A 9,818-nucleotide genomic window follows, 5' to 3' on the forward strand; every position below is an offset into this window, starting at 1 on the left:
TGAACTTGTCAAAACGAATACTCACATCGGAAGAGACTGAGCTACTGGGACTAGGTTTGTCTTTTATCCCCTACCTCCAATTTGAACTTTCCCCAAACTCGTATTGATTTGTTCTATTTCTCCCGTAAACTTAAGTTAAAAAAATGGTTTGATACCAAACACCATTCTGGTAATGACAACATGCGAGAATTTGAAACATATAGTAATCTCAATAGTAATGATGTTGATTTGTTAAATATAATGACATCACAGGGAGATGTAAATAGTGATGATGTTGACCTGTTGCAATACAATCTAAGTGGTGACAAGAACCCCTGTAGCGGTTTTAAACCGAAATCGATTTTTCTCCCATTGGTGGAATGTGATGCTATAGATGTCTTTGAGCGGGGGGTACTTAAGGATCTGAAAAGAATGCGATATTGTAGAACACCTGGATCTGACAAAAATTTAACGTTAGTACAGTGCAAGCCTTGGATAAATTGAAAGAGGATACCTCAATTGTTATTCGGCCCTCTGATAAGGGAGGGAATGTTGTGGTTCTGGATAGAGATGCATATTTGAAGGAAGGTCACAGACAACTGTCTGATATCACGTGTTATGAGATATCCGATATGTCCCAAGTAACTGAATCTAACAAAATCTATGGTGAAATGCTCAGTGATTGGCAAGCGCGTGGTCTCATAGAATGGGAGGAATATAACTATTTGAATTGTCCATACCCACGCATTCCCGTTCTCTACTTGTTGCCTAAAGTCCACAAAGACCCCACTAATCCACCAGGGAGACCCATTGTGTCATCCATTGGGTCCCTTCTTGAAATGACATCTAGATTCATCGATCACTATTTAAGACCTTATGTTGTTAGCTTGCCCTCATACCTCAAGGATACCACCCACTTTTTGACAATCATTGAAGGTATACATTGGGAACCTAATTACATCATGGTCACGCTGGATGTGTGCAGTTTGTACACATCCATAAGACATGACTTTGGATTAAAAGCTGTAGAGTATTATCTGAGGCGACGCTCTATCGCTTTCCACTCCCACTCCAGAATGATTCTTCAGATGATGGAATTTTGCCTACGGAACAATTTTTTTCTTTTTGATGAGGACGTGTATCATCAGTCACAGGGCACAGCGATGGGCACCTGCTTTGCCCCCAGCTACGCCAATTTGGCGATGGGCTGGTGGGAGGAGCGGGTGGCCGCCCATTTGGAAAATCATGATCGCTGTGTCCTGTGGCTGAGGTACATAGATGACATTTTTTTAATTTGGGATGGGGATATGAAATCAGCACATGCCTTTGTGGAGCGTTTGAATGACAACGATCACAATCTAAAATTCACTGAACACATGAGCAGAACCAGAATTGAGTTTCTGGATGTGATAGTGGAAATCGTTGACTGTACCATGCAAACTAAATTGTTCCGCAAGAGCACGGCGGGTAACAGTATCCTGAATGCTGCCAGCTCACATCCCAAACAACTGATACACAGTATCCCTTATGGAGAACTGTTACGTGCAAGACGTAATTGTAGCTCTGATGACAATTACCAGTCGGAGAAACAGACCATGATTGGTCGGTTTCTGGAACGGGGATACAGTCCTAAGAATATCCAGGAAGCATGTGCCAAAGTTGACACCATGCAAAGAACTAAATTACTCCATCCCGAAATTGAGGCCAGTGAAAAGAACACCTTACGATTCATTACCAAATATTCAGGTGGAGCTTCACAAGTGCGCAAAATACTACACAAGCATTGGCACGTGTTACTGACTGACACACATTTGGAGAAACACCTAAGTGTCAAACCCCAGATCACTTTTCAAAAAAGCAATTCCCTACGGGATGAGCTAAGTCCTAACCTGATAAAGGGCAGTTCTAGAAAATTGAGACCTGTCTCAATAGGCTTTACTAGGTGTAGGAAGTGTAAGGCCTGCAGTAACAGTGTTGACTGTAAAGTTCTATCTATTGCAGGCACTAGGAAAAAACTAACGATCAGAAAAAAATTAAACTGTAACACCATGTATTGCGTGTATGCACTATTGTGTCCATGCAATAGAGCATACATAGGAAGTACCATCAAATGTGCCAAACATCGTGTGCTGGAACACATGAGAGCTATAAGACATAACAACAGACAGTATCCGGTTGCACGCCACTTTTATGAACCACACTTTCAAAATGAAAAATTACTGAGAATGGTTGTGATTGATGAAATTCCAATCAACATCCGTGGTGGCAACCGCAGACTGGCACTTCGTAAGCTGGAGTCCAAATACATCATCGATATGGAAACGATGATGCCACAGGGTTTGAACTCGAGTGAGGAATTGTCAATTCATCTACGTTAGGAATCGAGTAAACAATTATGTCCCAGCGCCCTTTTTTATCTGAATAATCTGCAACACTTGTAATATATGTAATATATGTATATAGTGTCAATAATCAGTATCACTGGCTAGTGGTATGATAGGTAGAAATGGATCTGTTCCTGGATTGGCTATTTATACAAATGTGTTACATTCAAGCGTGCTCTCTTTTTGGTTCCTGCCGTTTTCTGAATTGTTTTTTAGAAATTTGTATATATGTTTTTGTGACTGTATGATATTTTGATTATTTTTAGGTGATGGCACAGTTTTTGGTGAAGGTGGGACACGCCAATTGGATTTTGACCGGCGCAGCCAAACTGTTCAGTATACCCTTCTTTTTTGATGCTCATGCCCACTGGGGCCAGACTTTTATACGTTCTATGTTAATCTAGATTATATTAGATTTGCATGCAGCGCAGTTTCACAGTTATCCTTGAATAATGATGGCCCACTTGGGCGGTTATATATCTATATATATATGTTATATATATTTTTTGTTTACAAACAGTTTGATTGGAAACAGTTTGATCAACTCTGCTTTACAAGTAGGCAAAATATTACTGTGAAATGCGGGCACTAATTAATATTATGAACTGTAAATAGGGTGTACGACCATATATTGTATATATTTATCATTAACTGTGACTAGGCCAAAATGGCGGAACAAGTTAGTAAGTGGTTCACTGATACTGATTTCACTGTGGTTTTGAGTCCCTTTTCTATGTTTATGTTTATCACGAAATATTTAAATGTGTACACTGCGGAGCTTCCTTAGCGTGATCAAGCCGAAAGGTGAAACGCGTTGCGGTGCAGCATTACATTTTGAATAAATTACCTGCAATCCTTGCAAGGTGTCCGTGGTATTTCTTCCGGAGTTGGGGAGTGCTGGACTTTGATAGTTTACAGGGCTGCCGGTGCCCTGCCCACGGACCGCCCTGCCTGTCGGCTTCTTTTACAACCGGAGTTTGTTGGCTCGCATATATATATATATATATATATATATATATATATATATACATATATATATATTACGAACACCGGAATCCCTCAGTCCTCGGGATATACCATTAACGAGAGCACACAGAGCCAGTATCTCGTGGTTCAGCCAAATTTATTCGGATTTCTCTGCGAAAAAACAATAAGCTCACAAACGCGTTTCGGCGTTCCCGCCTTCGTCAGTGTGAGCGCGCGTTTGGTAGTTCACCATTTTTAAACACCACCACAGTGATCATCTATCACGTGTCAATTGATCAACAACACAAAGGAAGGCACACCAGGTTCGCCGGAATTTTCACGGCGGCCATCTTATAGTGGTAAAGCAAAGCAATATATACAGCCAAATTATAGAATCATATGACAATCAAATTATTCATATGTTAGATTCCACTTATTTACAAGTCAATTCAAAAAGTAATTTAAATTCATTCATTCTCTTTGAATACTTTTCGACTCATGATATGCATTGTACTATATGTCTCACATAAGTGAATTAAATGCACCTTAGGTGCCTTCTCAGCTTATATAGAACCATACATCGGTATATTCAGGAAAGGTTCACACACGAGGTTTCTCCATGCGTAACCTGCACCGTTATCCTGCCCTGAATGGGCTACAAATCATAAAAAATTCATTCAAAAAAATACATTTCACAGTGTAATGGGGAGAAGTAGACATTCCTCAGTTTAACATGCATCACATCCAGGATCCAAAATTTCAAGAAAACAACACCTAGAGTAGGGTGGGGTGATTAGATGTGTGTCCACATCTCCTCCTCATTATTCATCCCGCCCGGGGCCTTGGTCTGAAGCTGGATAATGAATCTTGATTCCAAGGTTCTCAATTTCTTCACCCAAAAAAAAACAAAAAAAAAAAAAAAACATATATATATATATATATATATATATATCGCCAGTAGGTATATATAGTTAAGATTTTTTCCCTATGGGATTTTTGAAAATTCTATGTCTAATAACTTTGGCGTTTGTGGACGGAATTGGCTGAAATTTTCAGGAAAATGGAACATTTTGTTTCTGAGCAGCCTCTGAAAATTTTGGGGGGGTTCGTCAAGGGGGGGCCGAGAAAAAAGGGGGGTCCTAAAACGCGTTTTTCCAATGTTAATTTCCATAGGGCGGTTGGCCTCACTTTTAGCCCGAACGGCTGAATGGATTTGCACAAAACTTGGCAAAATTGTAGGGACTGTTAGCCCGATGTGCCTTTGCTAGGTCTCAATATATGTGCTCCAGAGGATTTTGAGAAATTAACGTTCAAAAAAAGATATATATCTGTGACAGCGCACCGGGCAGCGCTCCGCTTCACGTACTTTTCGCGTTACGGAGCTTTGCGAAGCGAAGCTGATTGGTTCTCCGGCGTCTGTAAACTTTCCAAACAGTCCGTAGCGGCCGCCATCTTGTCTCTCGGTAGGATCGAGAGACAAGAGGAGGCCAAAGCGAAGGGGCAAATGACCATAAGGGGGCATAGCAGATCCTCCCTGACCCCCTAGGTTTGATGTGGAGGTTTTAAAAGGGTCCCGCGGGGCAAAAAAAAAGAAGAAAAAAAAATCGAACGGGTGAATGGATTTGCATGAAACTTGGCAAAATTGTAGGGACCGGTAGCCCGATGTGCCTTTGCTGGGTCTCAATATATGTGCTTCAGTGGATTTTGAGAAATTAACATTCAAAAAAAGATATATATCTGTGACAGCGTCCCGGGTAGCGATCCGGGTCGCGTACTTTTCGCGTTACGGAGCTTTGCGAAGCGAAGCTGATTGGCTCTCCGGTGTCTGTAAACATTCCAAACAGTACGGAGCGGCCGCCATCTTGTCTCTCGGTAGGATCGAGAGACAAGAGGAGGCCAAAGCGAATGGGCAAATGACCATAAGGGGGCATAGTAGATCCTTCCTGACCCCATAGGTTTGATGTGGAGGCTTTAAAAGGGCTCAGCGGGGCAAAAAAAAATAAAAAATCGTTTTTTTGGTGGGGTGCGCCCGGTTAGCGTTAAGGGAAGCGGACTGGGGAGCGTACTACAAGAATGATTGACTTTTAACTTATTGTATGTTTACAGACATTTTTTTTTCTTTTTTTTCTGCTGAGTGACGTCTCGGCCTATCTCCATGGGATGCAGTCCCTACCATCTCGGCGTTTAAGCCCAGGGGGACCGGTAGTGTGGGAGAGATAACGTCTGTTAACGTTCGATTCGAAGGAAATCAGGAAGTGTTGAAAAACATTGTCTGCGCCATCTTGCCTTTTTTCAAATGCCACACTTTTGTCGTGCACGGCAGCCATTTTAGATGCCTTGACCAGACCCACTCTCTGCACGCTGTTGATCCTTAGCATGGCTCCCCACCCTCGCAAGCATCTCCCCCAGGCACTGGTCACCCCCGCTCTCTGTCTTATGCATGGGCAATAAACCTCCCCCCATCTGCGCTGTTCTTCCCTGAGAATCACACCCTGTGCCCGCCCGACACCTCCCTTTCGCCCTATTCACTACCGCACCCTCTGACACTCCTCTTCCTCTGTGTCCGATTGTCCAGGCCTGTCCCAGGCTATCAGGTAGCCCTGCAGATGTAGTTTATGGCCCCAGCTGTAAAGAATCACCCCTCTTCAAAGGAGTTATAGTAGATCAAGGCCCACACCCGATGAGATCCGTCACACCACACGCGTTCCTACTATCTGAAAACCATCCTGTATTGTGATTGGGGAGGGGACCAAGCCTGAAGCGGAAGATTCCAGGGATGCCTCTTTGTACATCAAAGTTTTTACAATTATGTGTCACATTAAAAATATATAGCACTCCAACAAAGTAGTAGGATTATAAAACTTTAATAACTTATAAATATATACAACGCAACAAAAACAGTAAAAACATTTAAACATTTTTAGGAAAAAAGAAGGAACAATGGTCAGTAGCGGTCGGTTGTGCGAATAGTCCCAAGGGAGCACAACGTCCTGAGTTCTGGATGGCACCCAGGTGATGTTGCCTGGGTGCCGCACTGGTTTTGGGTATCCTACAATGCTGCTCCGAATAACGGCGTGGGGCGTCCCGGGGGGTGGGTCGTCAGTAGCGGTCTGTTGTGCGAATAGTCCCAAGGCAGCAGAACGCGCTGCGATGTGGATGGCACCCAGGTGATGTCCAGTAAGTTGCCGCACTGGTTTTGGTATCCTACAATGCTGCTCCGAATAACGGCGTGGGGCGCCCGGGGGGGGGTGAGGCGGCGTGAACGGGCCTCCCCAGGTGGAGGCTCGTCTGCTGTAGTGGGGCGCCCCTTTACCGTTTCAGTTGCCATTCCGTCCGCTTTTGGTACACTGTGTCAAAATCCGCCATTCAGCTGAGTTGCGCCCACTCTTGCGGTGCAGCGATAGGCGGCTGCCACAGGACTCTCAAAATGGCGGCAGGCTCTTTCCTTTTTGGGCCTGGTCCACTGAAATGGCCCTGGGACACCTTGGAAATCGGGCGCTTGTCTGCTAGGTCTTGGACCCCATTCTCGAAAGCGTCCCCTCAGCCTTGAGGATTCTACAAAAGTCTTGGGGGCCCCCGACTCCTGCAGGCTTCCGGTGGGGAGCGGCTGCCATGATTGCTCGCGGAATGATCACGACGGAGCCACGAGATGGTGGTGCTCTCATGCTGACGCCAGCTTCAGTCTGAAACATCCAGAAACAAGGTGGGGCTTTCATCGTTTGGGAAAAAAAAAAGTTTTCATCCAATGAAAAGTGTTATTTTTAGGTCATATGATCAAGCCTTCCATCATTAGGAAACCAAAAGTAAAATGAACCAATGAAAAGTTTTATAAACAAGTCACATGACCTGTTATGCGGCATAGGGTATAAAAAGCGTAGAAAATCCGTTGGCACGTGAGGCGGCGTCAGTAGCGGACCGATGTGCGAATAGGCCGAAGGCAGCACAACGCGCCAAGATCCGGATGGCACTGAGGTGGTGTCTAGCAAGTTGCCGCACTGGTGTGGCCATCCTACAATGCTGAAAGTCAGCGTGGGGCGCCCCGTTGGCCTGTGAGTTCGCGTCAGTAGCGGACCGATGTGCGAATAGGCCGAAGGCAGCAGAACGCGCCAAGATCTGGATGGCACCGAGGTGGTGTCTAGCAAGTTGCCGCACTGGTGTGGCCATCCTACAATGCTCAAAGTCGGCGTGGGGCGCCCCGTTGGCCTGTGAGTTTGTGTCAGTAGCGGACCGATGTGCGAATAGGCCGAAGGCAGCACAACGCGCCAAGATCCGGATGGCACCGAGGTGGTGTCTAGCAAGTTACCGCACTGGTGTGGCCATCCTACAATGCTGAAAGTCGGCGTGGGGCGCCCCGTTGGCCTGTGAGGTGGCGTCAGTAGCGGACCGATGTGCGAATAGGGCCAAAGGCAGCGCAACGCGCCAAGATCCGGATGGCACCGAGGTGGTGTCTAGCAAGTTGCCGCACTGGTGTGGCCATCCTACAATGCTGCGCCGAAAGTCGGCGTGGGGCGCTCCGTTGGCCTGTGAGTTCGCGTCAGTCAGTGGGGGTTGTTTGAGGATCTGACTGCATTGGAAAGCAATGTGATGCTGTGCGTCGCCCCCAAGATGAAGGTTCCTCGGCTGCAGTGGGGCGCCCCTTGGTGTTTCACTCGCTATGCAGCTGAGTTGCGTGCGCACTTGCGGCGAATAGGTCGAAGGCAGCACAACAATATTTTCTGAATAGAAGACACCACAAGGCGCTGAGATTCGGTTGGCACCGAGGTGGTGTCTAGCAAGTTGCCGCACTGGTGTGGCCATCCTACAATCCTGCTCCGAATAATTGCGTGGGGTGCCCGAAGGGGGGGGGAGGAGGCGGCGTGAACGGGCCTTCCCAGGTGGAGGCTCGTCTGCTGTAGTGGGGCGCCCCTTTACCGTTTCAGTTGCCATTCAGCTGAGTTTCGGCCGCTCTTGATGCTACAGCGACAGGCGGCTGCAACAGGACTCTCAAAATGGCGGCCTGTTCTTTGGATTTGGGCCTGGTCCACTAAAATGGCCCTGGGACACCTTAGAACTCGGACGCTCGAATTTTTTTTCCTTTCCTCTACATGCAAAAAAGGTAAATGCCCGGTATGTTACACGCCTCATCTGCCACGATGTACTCTCCAGAGGAACCGAAAAAAAATATAGTTATGGTACTATACCATGCATCGTCATATGGAGAGGTGGCACCGATTAATTATAGTGCTGCATAAAAGAGAGATTTGGAGGAGAACCCCCGACCTGCCAGTACATTCACCAAAGAAGTGGCACTGACAGCATCAGAGGCAAGGGAAACGGTCCCAAATATTTAGAAGAACTTTGGAAAGATTAAAATGACATGTTTAGATTGTGGCAAATTAATTTCATGTGGACAGATGAGTGTTACTCTAATAAATACAGCATATGAACATCATCATAGTCGATGGTTGGTAGAGACATTTTGTCTATATCCTGGACCTGCCCGTCCTCGCCCAAAATGGCGCCGGAATAAATGGGACTCGTAACTCCTTGTTGTGTACTGGTTGCAGAACCTTGAAATCACGAGATACGTATGCAGTTTTGAAGCACATGGCGGGCGGGGACGAGAATTGATTGAATATTTCGACATCCCTATTGATATTAAGTTCTGATGTGTTATTGATTACTGTACTATTGAAAGTTCGAATTAACGTCACCCATGGTACTTGCCCGCAAATGTATATCTAGATAATGTTATTGTAACTGGCTCTGTCATATGTTAATTATAAAATGTACGTCCACCGATTCCGCAAATGTTAGACACCTTAGTTCTTGCAACCTAATGGCCCGCCCGTTACGTTCCTCTACAGTGTAAATGTCTACTCATCATATACAATTACAGTTTGCTCCGTGGTCGGCCCACGTGGTTATAGGCCCGTATTTGTATACTGACATTTTCACAATAAAGGTTTTTAAAAGAAAACATGGTAGTAGTTTTTACATTGGTAAAGTTTTTAATAATAGTCAGTGTTTTAGAATCAGTAAAAGGCAAGTGAAATAAAGCAGTCCAATTACATGAAGGGTAAAAGGTATAATACGCAGGAACGCAGTAAAGATAAATGGTCAAGGGCTGTTGTGTTTTTCACTCCTGCAACATAAAGTGATCGATAAGAATCTGATATTCAGGCGTATCGGCGACTAAGACAGCAGGCCGAGCCTCTTTTGCTAAACGGCTCCGTCATGGGACGAAGAAACGCCCTTTTTCTCGAAAAAGGAATATATTTTACTTGCAGGACAGTTGTAAATTTTCCGGGAAAGTACATTAGCCTGGAACATTATAACATATGTTTAAGAAAAAATAATGTTCGAAAGTAATAAAAAGCGTAATTTTTAGGTCATAGGACCAAGCCTTTCATCATTAGAATAAGAAAAGTAAAATGAACCAATAAAAAGTTTTATTAACAAGTCACATGACCTGTTATGCTTACGTTACGCGCTGCGCGCCGCGCCCCG

This window comes from Lissotriton helveticus, chromosome 4_1, assembly GCF_964261635.1.
Source record: "Lissotriton helveticus chromosome 4_1, aLisHel1.1, whole genome shotgun sequence".
NCBI lineage: Eukaryota > Metazoa > Chordata > Amphibia > Caudata > Salamandridae > Lissotriton > Lissotriton helveticus.